Here is an 11,791-nt window from a genome sequence, read left to right as displayed (position 1 = left end):
AGTGCTAGCTCCTAAAGTCATTCATAAGTAAATGAATCTGTGAGGCATGACTTCTGATCAATAGTAGAATTGAGGACACCCTTCAAATGCGGCTTCCATATAGAAAACCGAAGGAACAATTCAATTGGATTCCTATGTGAAATGGGTAGATTAACCTCCAAGATAAGGAAGGAAGGGAGGGAGGAAGGGAGGAAGGAAGGAAGGAAGGAAGGAAGGAAGGAAGGAAGGAAGGAAGGAAGGGAGGGAGGAAGGAAGGAAGGGAGGGAGGAAGGAAGGGAGGAAGGATAAAAGGAGGGAGGAATTTATATCTTAGAAATTAAAGCTGGGCAGCCCCGGTGGCTCAGTGGTTTAGCGCTGCCTTCAGCCCAGGGTGTGATCCTGGAGACCCAGAATAGAGTCCCACGTCTGGCTCCCAGCATGGAGCCTGCTTCTCTCTGCCTGCGGTTCTGCTTCTCTCTCTGTGTCTCATTAATAAATGAATAAAATCTTTTTAAAAAAAAAGAAATTAAAGCTGGCAGATATCTTATAAAATCAGCATTATCCATTTAAGGAACTATAAAAGAAGAGAGAGGTAAAATTAGGTTCAATTTTGCATTTGTAGAGATGAAATAGAATTTTTTCTAAAAGAAGTTAATAAACACAAGATTAGATATTAAAACAAGTTCCTTTGAAAAGATGAAATGTATGAAACATATTTGTTTGGGAAGTTGCCGTGTAAAGCCTCTGATGTTGGGCAAAGCAAAGGAAAATGTTGTTGGACCTTGAGCTTAATTTTTTTAGTGAGTAGTAATGAACTCATCTAAATAGCATTTCCTCTTTTGTACTTTGCCTAAGCTATTCTTCTAAATTGTAATATTTATCCATGCCAATTCCCAGAGATTCTCATATTTCTGTCTCAGTGCTGCTCATGAAATAAACACAATTCCTGCAGACTGGAGCTACATCTTAAATAGATTCATACTCTAAGTAAGCCCATGGTGTAGTAAAGTACACAGCACAGGGAGCCAAGGGGGTCTGCAGTGTAGGCTCAGCTCTGCTGCTGGCTTTCTGACAATGACCTTCCTGTGCTCGGGTTTTCTCTTCAGTGAAACAAGAGAGATATAATAAATAACTCCTCACTTATCTTCCAAGCAGCAGAATTTGTCTTTGTTATTTAAAAGTAGCCTGACCATGAATAACAATCTTAATAGCAATGAGAAATACATGGAGTCACTTTTCAAAAACTTCGAGACTCTTGGATCTTGAATAAAAGCTTAGGAATCATAAATTTGTCCCCCATCTCCATTCAGAAATGCACTTTAGCCATTCAAATATGATCTTCCAGGCCAATCATAAAGATATTCCCTAAGAGGCAAACATCACAACTTCTGTAACTTAAGGCCAGAAATGCTTCCTTACTTCTGGTCTGAGTTGCCTGGCTGGATTCTATCCTTAGCAGGGAAGGAACACAGTTGGGCTGACCATTTAAGTGCTATCTATTATTAATCTGAGCCATGGTAAATTTGTTTGTACTACAGTTTCTGTGGTCTTACATTGCACATGATAGGACCTGATCCTCTGATGGAATGTTCTCTTGCAGGTCTAAAATGACTGGATGATAAAGCCTAGCAGGTTAGCAGGAATACTGAGCAGTTCTTGATAGGGAACACAGGGAAGGACATTGTTTCTCTCACTGACCAGTCTGCTAGCCGCCAAATGCACAGTGGCTCTTGACATCATGCTTATTAAAAACCCAAATTTGGAAATATTAAATTGATTCTTCTAGAATGAAATATGGACTCAGGAAATTGTGTTTTTAAAATATGGCAAAATTTCTAATAGTCACCAGGGCTTAAAAGAGATAGAAAAAAAATTTTTTTTGAGAGAGCGTGTGTGCGAGCAGGGATGGGGGGAGAGGGAGATGGAGAATCCTAAGCAGGCTCCACACTCAGTGCAGACCTGATGCAGGGCTGGATCTCAAGACCGTGAGATGATGACCTGAGCCAAAATCAAGAGTCAGATGCTCAACCAACTGAGCCACCCAGGTGCCCCAAAAGAGCCAGGAAAATTTGACCGAAAGAAACATAATGGTATTGTGTAGTCCCACCTCCTGCCTTCTAAAAGGTGAGTTCTTACATTGCCCATTTTATAGACAAGGCTGATAAAGTGGAAAAGCAATCATACCAAAAGTGAATGCATCAAGAAGTGTAGGCAATGGTAACCATGTAAGCTATTTAAGAGGGAACAGCACAAGGTATTACAAAGAAGGTGAAAGTTGTTTTTCTTTGCTGACACAAAGTAACCAGCAAAAGCTTCCTTGTTCAGTTTTCCCCTCATTTGAGTTGTGTGTCTATCCTGTGAGAAGCCTGGAGGAGGGCAAAGTGATATTCCCTGGGGATGGCCTTTTCCAGCCTCTACTAGAGCCATCCAGGTCTGTGAATCAATGCCGGGGATGGGCCCAGGACAGTTTTCCTCTTCCCACGCAGGCCGTGATTAAGATGGCATCTGTCAACAGAGCCTTTCGACTGTATTTCCAGCCCAGCTTCCTCCCAGCTGACTCATCCAATGATGACACAATCTAATGTTTATGACCTAGCAGTTGATCACCATGGAAGTAGCACAAACCTTAGACTGTTGAGGAGCAAAACCAGTGTTGGGATGCTGGACGGGTCAGGAAAAGGAGAAAGAAGACCCTCATTCATCAAGACCACATGTGAGCACTGAACACCCCATTCTTCATGTGGGCACTTCCACTGGTTGCTAAAACTGATATTTGGATGCCTTTGTGCCTTTTGGAGAACCCAAGGAAGGACTTAGGGTAACCGAGTGCAAACAAATGCCATGGCATTTGGAAATGAAGAACAGGAAGCAGAAGGGAAAATGTGTATGTAGCAATTTAATGAGGTTTGGATTACAAATTCTGTTTCCTTACCTTTTTGCCAGCATGTGGCAATGGTTTTAAAAAGAGAAAGAGAATGTGCTGAATGCCAGGAAAAGACTAAGATCCCCCAAAACTCAACCTTCCAGACAGTCTTGCTGGTATATTCACAAGCTGAGAGTATCAGGATCAACGTTCTGGTTATTCCATGCCCCCTTGCCCCATAAAAATAAAAGCCAAAATGAAAGAGCAAGCCAATGGAATAAAATAACTGCTTTTTAGTAAAGATCTTTGTATCAAATGCTGTGAGTGGCAAGAGGTCTTGGCATCGATGTGGTAGCAAGATGAGGACAGTGGTGTGGTCAAGGTGAAGTGAGTCTGCCTTCCTGGACTGCTCTTCCCAGACTAATAATCAAAAAGAGCTGTCCTTCTCCAGCCCCAAACAGCCCGGTAGGAACAGTGTCTCCCAGTACTGCTTGCGGCTTATAAGTAATGTGAGAGTCTTTTTATAACTGTTGAGGTTTAATTTGAAAGGAAGCTCAGAATCAGCGGTAAAGGGAGGGGAATGTTGTGAACTACAGACCATCTGAAATGGGGAAAATCATAAATACCAGAGTGTCTGATTATGTGAGTGTCTCTTGAAGTTGAATAATGGACCTTCTTCATGTTCTGCTTTTCTGGACTTGGCTCTCTCTGACAAATTTGCAGGCATCAGGGTCTGTCTGGAATTCATTCCAAGTTGGAGGGATATTTTTTCCCTTGACATTTTGCAGCTGAAACAGCCCCGAGCAGGAAGCTGAGGAGTGTAACATTACCAAATATGTCCTTTCTCCTGCCCTTATATTTTATTTCCACAGGAAAGGAAGGCAGATGAGGGCCAAGGGGAGCTGGCCAATGAGAACGCAGCTACAGGGGCGGCCTCTACAGGAGGTGGAGAAATTGATCAGATGCCATTTTTCACAAAAAAGGAGAAACTATTCGAAGTACCACTGGTTGAAATGTGTGCTGTGCTGGAGGAGGAAGTCTGATCGTTTCCTATAAATCACTCTGCTGTTTCGGGGGAATTCTTTATCACCACATTGGTCTCATTTTTCATGTAGGCCTTGTTAGGAAAGCAAGCAGTGTGGTGACTGCTAACATGTCATGGCTTCAGATTCTTTATTTGTAAAATGAATATTTGGATGTGATGACTCTCAGGTCCCTCCAGGTTCCCAAGACTAAAGTCTGCAAGCTAGTTTGATCACATGCCTTAATTGCTAAAATAAATTTGAATATCCTTCTAGTTATATGTGGATGTGTGCATGTGTGTGTGTATAGCTATATGTATTGCTTTATAACTATGTTATAAACTTACAAAATATATGAAGCATATATACAAAATATATAAAGCATGAATACAAATTAAAAAGGAGACCCAATATGTAAATTCTAATATTTTCTCTCCAAACTTCAATAGCTTATCTTAAATACTCTCTAGGGTCTCTTTGGAGATCACTGCTCTAAGCTACATTTGAGCTCAACTTTTCTTATGGTTGTAAGACATTAATCATCATTTCCACAGGGGCCAAGAAAGAACATAAGTCAGTAAAATGACTGCAGGTAACATATCCTTTGTTTGCATATTACATACATAATAAAGTTTTGTTTTTAACATGTAATTTTCTGTGGCACCTGGGTGGCTCAGTGGTCGAGCATCACACCTTCAGCTCAGGGCATGATCTGGGGGTCTTGGGATTGAGTCCTGCATCTGACTCCCTGCAGGAAGCCTGCTTCTCTCTCTGCCTATGTCTCGGCCTCTCTCTGTGTGTCTCTCATGGATAAATAAATGAAATCTTTAAAACAAAAACATAAATCTTTTGGTTAATCTTGTACCACTTTTAAAAAAGAATAATTTCAGAGAAATGTCTTTATTGAAAAAAATAGCAATGTAAGTTTGTTGTAAATGGCAATTGACAATTAATCTTGAGTCAGGGAACTATCTGGGAGCAGTAGAAACTGGGGTAATCTGGAGTGTGTATGTTGTGTCCAAAGACAGAAGCTGCTTTTCAGCCCCAGCGAGCTTTGGTCATGTAGGAATGGAGACCTAGTGCTGCCAAATGTGATTTTTCAAAAGAATTGGGAGACACATATTTTAATGTAAAATTAAGTTAATTTCTCAAATTAATATTGCTCAATAACTTTAGGGCCAAGCATATGATAGTGATGACCTATCCTCAGCTAATGGGCAGGCCCTTGGTGATCTCTGACCTAATAATCAGCTGAGTTAGTTCTGTAATTTTTGTGATAATATTGGCACTATATGCAGACATCCCAAGTTCTGGGCAGGGTGGTTATGTATGCGTAAGAGAGAAAAACATGAATGTCATTTCGTTAGGATCATGTTTTTCTCTCACCAGCTTTTCAAAAGGAGTCACTTCTTGGATACTTTTAAGGCTGCCCCATCAGACCAGTAATCTATGTTGTTTAGTCATAAAAAATAAGGAAAATATTACATTGCTTTTGATACACCTGTCATTTTTGTATATGGAGATACCATAGGAAAAAAAAGTATTACCTTAAATTTTAATGTTTTATTGATTAGCAAACCTTTTCACAGATATTTTTCAGTAAATATTGAAGCTCTGTGGGCCATCTGGTTGCTGTTGCAACAACTCAGTTCTATGTGGCTGCTCAAAAGCAGCCATAGACAATACATTTCAAACAAATGAGCCTGGCTGAGTTCCAATAAAACTTTATTTACACTAACAGATTGTGGACCAGATTTGGCCTGTGGGCTGCAATTTGTTAGCTCCTGTATTAAATCATAAACTCTTCTAGAGTGTAACCCATGTCTGATTTAACTCTATATCTTCAGTCCCTGCCTCCAGTGCATGGAGGCACTCCATGAATATTTGCTAAACTAAACTGAAGGGTATGGAAATTAGCCACTTGTGTCAATAATAATTAACTTCCCATTTGGGAGATAGACAACCCACAGTAGGATTTATGCATTGTGTCCACCAGGAGGCTTACATCAGCATATGAATTCCCTTAGGGATTTTGTGGCTCATTCAGTTGTTCTGAACAAGGAAAGGAGGTCCTGAATCAGGCTAATGAAGCAACCTGAGACTGTGTAGACCCCACACAGCCTGAAGGGCCAAAGAGCAAGAGCCATAAAAAGACCCTCAAAATTTTATAGTCAAGCTTCTTCCAAATCTTTCCTCAACTCTTCTTTTTAACAACTTAAATGATCAAATACCAGGTATCTGTTGTGTCCTTACACTGTAGTGCAGTGCTTCTCAAAATTCTGGTCATGACCCAGTGGACACACATTAAGATGTTTCCCAACATAATTCTTACTCCTTTATTTTTCCATTTCTAAATTTTGTTTTTATGAACTGAGATATAATTGACATACAACATGAGCTTCAGATATACAACATAACGATTTGTATTTGTATATATTATAAAATGATCAACACAAAAAGCCCATAACATCCATCATTGTCAGTTGTCATATATTTAGAAAACTTCTTTTCTTGCAGTGAGAACTTTTAAGAGCTACTCTCTTTGCAACTTTCAAATACGCAATACAGTATTATTAATTAGAGTTGCCGTGATTTGCATTACATTCCTTATGACTTATTTATTTTATAACTTATTTATTTTATGCCTTTTATACCTCTTTATCTAATTCTTCCATCCCAAACCCCCACCTCTAGCAATTACCAATCTGTGCTCTATATTTCTGAGTTCTGTTTTTTTGTTTGTTTTTTTTTTAGATACCTCATATAAATGAGATCAGAGAGTATTTGTCTTTCTCTGTCTGACTTAGTTCACTTAGCATAATGCCTCAAGGTTTGTCCATGTTGTCACTAATGTGAAGATTTCCTTCTTCTTTATAGCTAAATTTTATTCCATTTCTATATATCTTTTTTCTTTATCCCTACATTTTCTTTATTCATTCATCTATTGACTGACACTTAGATTGTTTCCAAATCTTGGCTAATTCTTATTCATAATATGAGCAATTTAATGGAATATCCTCTCTTTGTTTATATCTGATTTATTTTTAAGTGTGGGTCACAACTTTCTAAATGGATTTTATCACCCACTATATATGGCATTTGGTTTGACATTCATCGAAACATTCAGTTCTTATTCTAAAGAGACTTACATTCTAACTAGAGAGATAAGACACATATACACCAACATCTAGGGGACAGTATAACTTAGATAAGTTATGGCATCTGTGGCACTTGGGACTCTTCACTGGTAGTAGCTGGAATTTCAGAAACCATAGATGAATGGTGATATTGGTCTAGGCTGCAGCCTTGACACATGGAAAATTTATTTGAAAGGAGGAGTGGGGAGAAATAAGTGAGGCCTGATAAGGCCTCACTTTAAGAAAAGAATAAGTCTTCCAAATAAAAATGCAGCTGAGGGCAGTTTCTTCTGATTCCATTCCCAAGATGAAGGAGGAGAGCCTCAATTAAAATTTAGCAGGGATTTGTTTACTGGAACAATATGTGAGAGCATTAAAGAAAAATGAAAGGTCCACATGATTCATTTCCAGAAGCCAAATGGAGTTATGGAAGGAAATGGTCTGAGAAGAGTTTTATCAGTGAAGATAATGTTTTGGAGAGAAGAGACAAAATTTGAAGATTGGTGAGATCAATCCAGAATTTTTTTTATTGGCTATTAAGATTTTTAAGTTAGGCAAATACGGAAATACTTTGGTAGTTTTCTTTGGCTGGGGGCCCCTAAATGGTCAAATCTGGTGTGGTTTTGGATAGATAATGGGGAAAAGAACCAAATGGGTAGTCAAATCATCAAGCAGATTAATTAACTTTGATAGCCACATTTAAGTTATGAGTTAAAACACATTGATTGGGGGCAGCCTGCGTGGCTCAGCGGTTTAGTGCCCCCTTCAGCTCAGGGTGTGATCCTAGGGTCCTGGGACTGAATCCCAGGGAGCCTGCTTCTCCCTCTGCCTGTGTCTCTGCCTCTCTCTCTCTCTTTCTATGTCTCTCATGAATGAATAAATGAATAAAATCTCTAAAAAAAAAAAATCACACAGTAGGAGTGAAGAGGCAAGGAATGGAAGGGATGGAATTGGCAGAGGGCCCAATAATCAAAATTACAAAGCAATTTTGTAGACTGCCATTAACATAAAGACACTAGAAAGCAGGGGACCCTTGTAGAAGAGTTCTGAATGTGAGAACCAAGCCAAGTTGAAAAAAATAAAATAAATAGAAATACAAAAAAGCTTGGGACAGATAAGCCCAAGAGAGACAAGTATATTTGAAAATCAGAAAATAAAAGACTGTATACCATAATTTAAGAAAAAAGGGCACAAGTCATGAAGAAAATAGAGGCTTAGGTTGAAACTGAAAGGGGAGGAAATAATGTAAATAAATACTGTTTTTCATTTTTATGTATGATTCTAACTTTATAATAAAAAAATCAACAGTAGCAAATGTCTTATGTAAAGGTCATTTTCACTTGGATAATTCTACAATGGAGTTTTCAATTCGACAGGTTTTATGCAATAAACAAAAGAAATAAGAAAGTAATATCAGAAAAGGAGACAGAACATGAGAGACTCCTAACTCTGGGAAATGAACTAGGGGTGGTGGAAGGGGAGGTCGGCGGGGGTGGGGGTGACTGGGTGACGGGGACTGAGGGGGGCACTTGACAGGATGAGCACTGGGTGTTATTCTATATGTTGGCAAATTGAACAACAATAAAAAAATAAATTTATAAAAAAAAGAAAGTAATAATGAAGGAGAACAGATGGCATTCTACTACACAAACAATGACATTGGAAATCAGTCTGGTTTATAAGACATTTAATGGAGGGTGTCTATAATTATCTCCCAATGATGTGTACTCCCAAATGTTTCTCAAAATATAATTAATTTTAAACCACTTTTAAAAAACCTTGGATGTTATGAATACGTCTAATGCTACTAAGTTCATGAGAAACCAGGCTTCATTTAGTTTACTGACATAATGTACTTCACACAACACATTTAGGAAAAACCATATATATTTTTAAAGCCATATATTATATTCTCTCTTAAAGTTTATCATCTTCCAAGTGGTTTATCCTATGATTCCAAAGCACATCTGGAACAAATAATCTTTAGCAGTGGTATTATGGTTTCAAGGGCAAGGCTTATTGACCTTGGTTTCAAAGACCTACTCAAGATTCCTTCACTTCAGAAGAAAGGTCTAAATCTTTATCCTAATACTAGTTAAGAAATAACAAAGAGCAAAATCAAGCAGCAGGACAGGTCCAGATAGTTTTGAGCCTCTATGTGAAAGAGGGGATAGAGGCTCCCATTCTGGAACCTAAAAGCTCAGGTCCCTTGTTAATGGAAATGCATTGAAAATAAAGAGTAGTAAGAGTCATAGACCATCCATCCTAGCTGTGGGACTCTTCTTCAGGATGGGATCCCATCTTTGTCATTTGCTCTTGAGGACGACCCACTATCTTCTCTCTATTCTAGGCAACTTGCCCTGATGGATGGCTGTTACTCATACTATGATAGAATTTTTTTTCCTGGCCACTACATCAGCCCCAAGTGTTATTAAAATATTAACATTTTGTTACATTTTTTCCCTCTCTTTATCATAGTTTATTTACAGAGGTAAATTCATTATAAACATAGATATGTTTGTGTATGCTGTGTAGACTGGCAAACAATAATCTGACATCCCATGTTATTATCCCCACACAAAATGCAATAAACAATACTAAATGAGAGGCGAAGTTATTATAAAGTGTCACAGACACCAAGCAGTGACCTTTGAAAAGTGAGGATTTCCCTAAATCTTTGCACCAGACCAGAATTTATTCTGCACATGTTCTGTATTGCAACTCATGGCATGGAAATTTCAGTGACAAGACTTCATAAGAGGCAGAATAAAAATGACTGATTTTTTTTTTTTTCAGGAAAAGAAAATCCTTGTTAGAAAAGAAACTGCATCCTAGAACCAAAAGCATATAACAATATTTTCTGAGTAAATAGGAAGATATTTTCAGGCTAAGGTGACATAACTTCTTTTCCTTGTTGAAATGTCACTCCTAGTAAGCCAGGTCATCTAACTCTGGTCACTTGGGAAGTGTGGCCAGACAAAGCCCGGGAGTAATGGTTGCAGGACTCAAATTGGAGTGCTTGCTTCGGAGGCACATATGCCCAAATTAGAAAGATACAGAGAAGATTAGCATGGCCCCTGCACAAGGATGACACACAAATTCGTGAAGTGTTCCATTTTTTTTCACATTTTCTGCATATTAAAAAATCCTATTGTACCAATGGTAAACTATTACATTCTATAAAATGAGAAAAAAAATAAAATTGGAGGCCAGCATACCATATCTCAATATTTAACTTATAAATCAAGCTGACACACTGTAAAAAATATGTCTTATTCTCTTACTTTGACATATGTCACTGTTAAAATGACAAAATGGGAAATATGTACAAATATATGGTTTTCATATGATTGGAAGTCAGCAAATTATCGAAGACATGCATATTAATTTTTATTGTACACATCTCAGTGTTCTGCTGTTGGCCCAATGATACTCCTGTGACTGATGTAATAGGTATATAGATTTTACAGTAATATAATAAATATTCTAGAAGCTAAAAGATATTGCAAAATGTTCCATGGCCACCATATGCAACTGCTATGAATACCACACTTGTCTGGGAGTATCTGTGGAACCATGGATCAGAACACAAAGACTAGCAGGAACAATGGATACTCAGTACTAGTGGGAAAGCACACTGGGTTATGCAAGAATGAAGATGCATTCATATTATCCGCAAGGAGGGACTCGGTAAATCACTCAATACGTTTTCTCGTACTTAGGGGTTTCTGCTGTCCAAAGTCTGTCTTCACTCCAGAGTAGTTTCTCCAACAGCAACAGAGACCCAGATATAATCACCTTTTCTAGGACACAGGGCACAAGATAGGCATGAACATTACCCTGGAGCCTGAACAGTGTTAGTTCCAGTGTCAGTGTCTATGGTAACAGGTTGTGCTGTGCTGCTGCTGACTATCGACTGGATTCATAGTAAGGACACCCATGTTTCCTTACAAAATTCTTTTATTCTGTGTTCCTGATAGGCAGGGCTTGAATTCAGGACAAGGGAAGGAAACCTTTTACTCCCATGTGAATGTAATGCTGGATTTAGGTAATTTCCTGAGCTCTTTCATAGATGTGCAGAATCTAAAATGGCTTAAGGCATGAACAAGCTTCCATAGAAAGATGTCACTATGAGGTTCCTTGACAGACTAGAATTTGGTGATTGTATGTACTACATTGGATTATTAAGATGGCCACTGCCATGTAGGAATACAGTTATAGATTCACTTCATGCAAAGGGACTTCAGCAATATTTTTTTTCCTCATGGTCTGGTCTATTCCAGGGGAAATCGGGTTTTCTCTAGTGTTTTGTTTTGCTTTCTTATGAGAATTCCTGATCCAACTGAACTTGACAACTCCTTGATCTTGAGTCCTGTTTTCTTGCTCTCCTGCCTCTATATCCTTTGACTCAAAAAATCTCTATCACCACTGGTTTAATTCCAGTTTAATTACAAGCATTTCAATTTCTGATCCATCAAAAGTTTGGTCTTCTCTCAGCATACATTTCCCACTGCAGTCTCAATACTTTATAAGCTCTGAACAATGGGTGTTCCCTCCTGCTAGGTTTCCAGAAACAGGCTTTAGAGAGCTGCCATGTGTTTGCCTTTCTTTGTACTCCAAGCACCTCTCTGTGACTCACAAGCCAAAAGCCCTGAATGGCTGTTTATTCTCACCAGCTGGATGACCCTGCACTTGGCTCTCAGCATTGGTGAGGATTAGAGATGCTGGAGAGATGTGTCATGTAGATTTAAGTATACACAAAACTGCATCCACTTGCACTTTGCTTAGAT

The 11,791-nt window shown here is 38.6% G+C and overlaps 1 non-coding gene across 1 annotated transcript; it reads left to right on the top strand.

Moving 5' to 3' along the window:
- The first annotated feature begins 10,016 nt into the window (after positions 1-10,016).
- On the top strand, positions 10,017-10,123 carry LOC121485893. Its single transcript, XR_005986399.1, has one exon. It is a non-coding gene; the product is annotated as a U6 spliceosomal RNA (small nuclear RNA).
- The last annotated feature ends 1,668 nt before the right edge of the window (positions 10,124-11,791 follow it).

The sequence above is a fragment of the Vulpes lagopus genome, chromosome 2 (assembly GCF_018345385.1).
Source record: "Vulpes lagopus strain Blue_001 chromosome 2, ASM1834538v1, whole genome shotgun sequence".
NCBI lineage: Eukaryota > Metazoa > Chordata > Mammalia > Carnivora > Canidae > Vulpes > Vulpes lagopus.
Note: the sequence above shows the minus strand (reverse complement) of the source record. Positions and strands in the feature narration are given on the sequence as shown.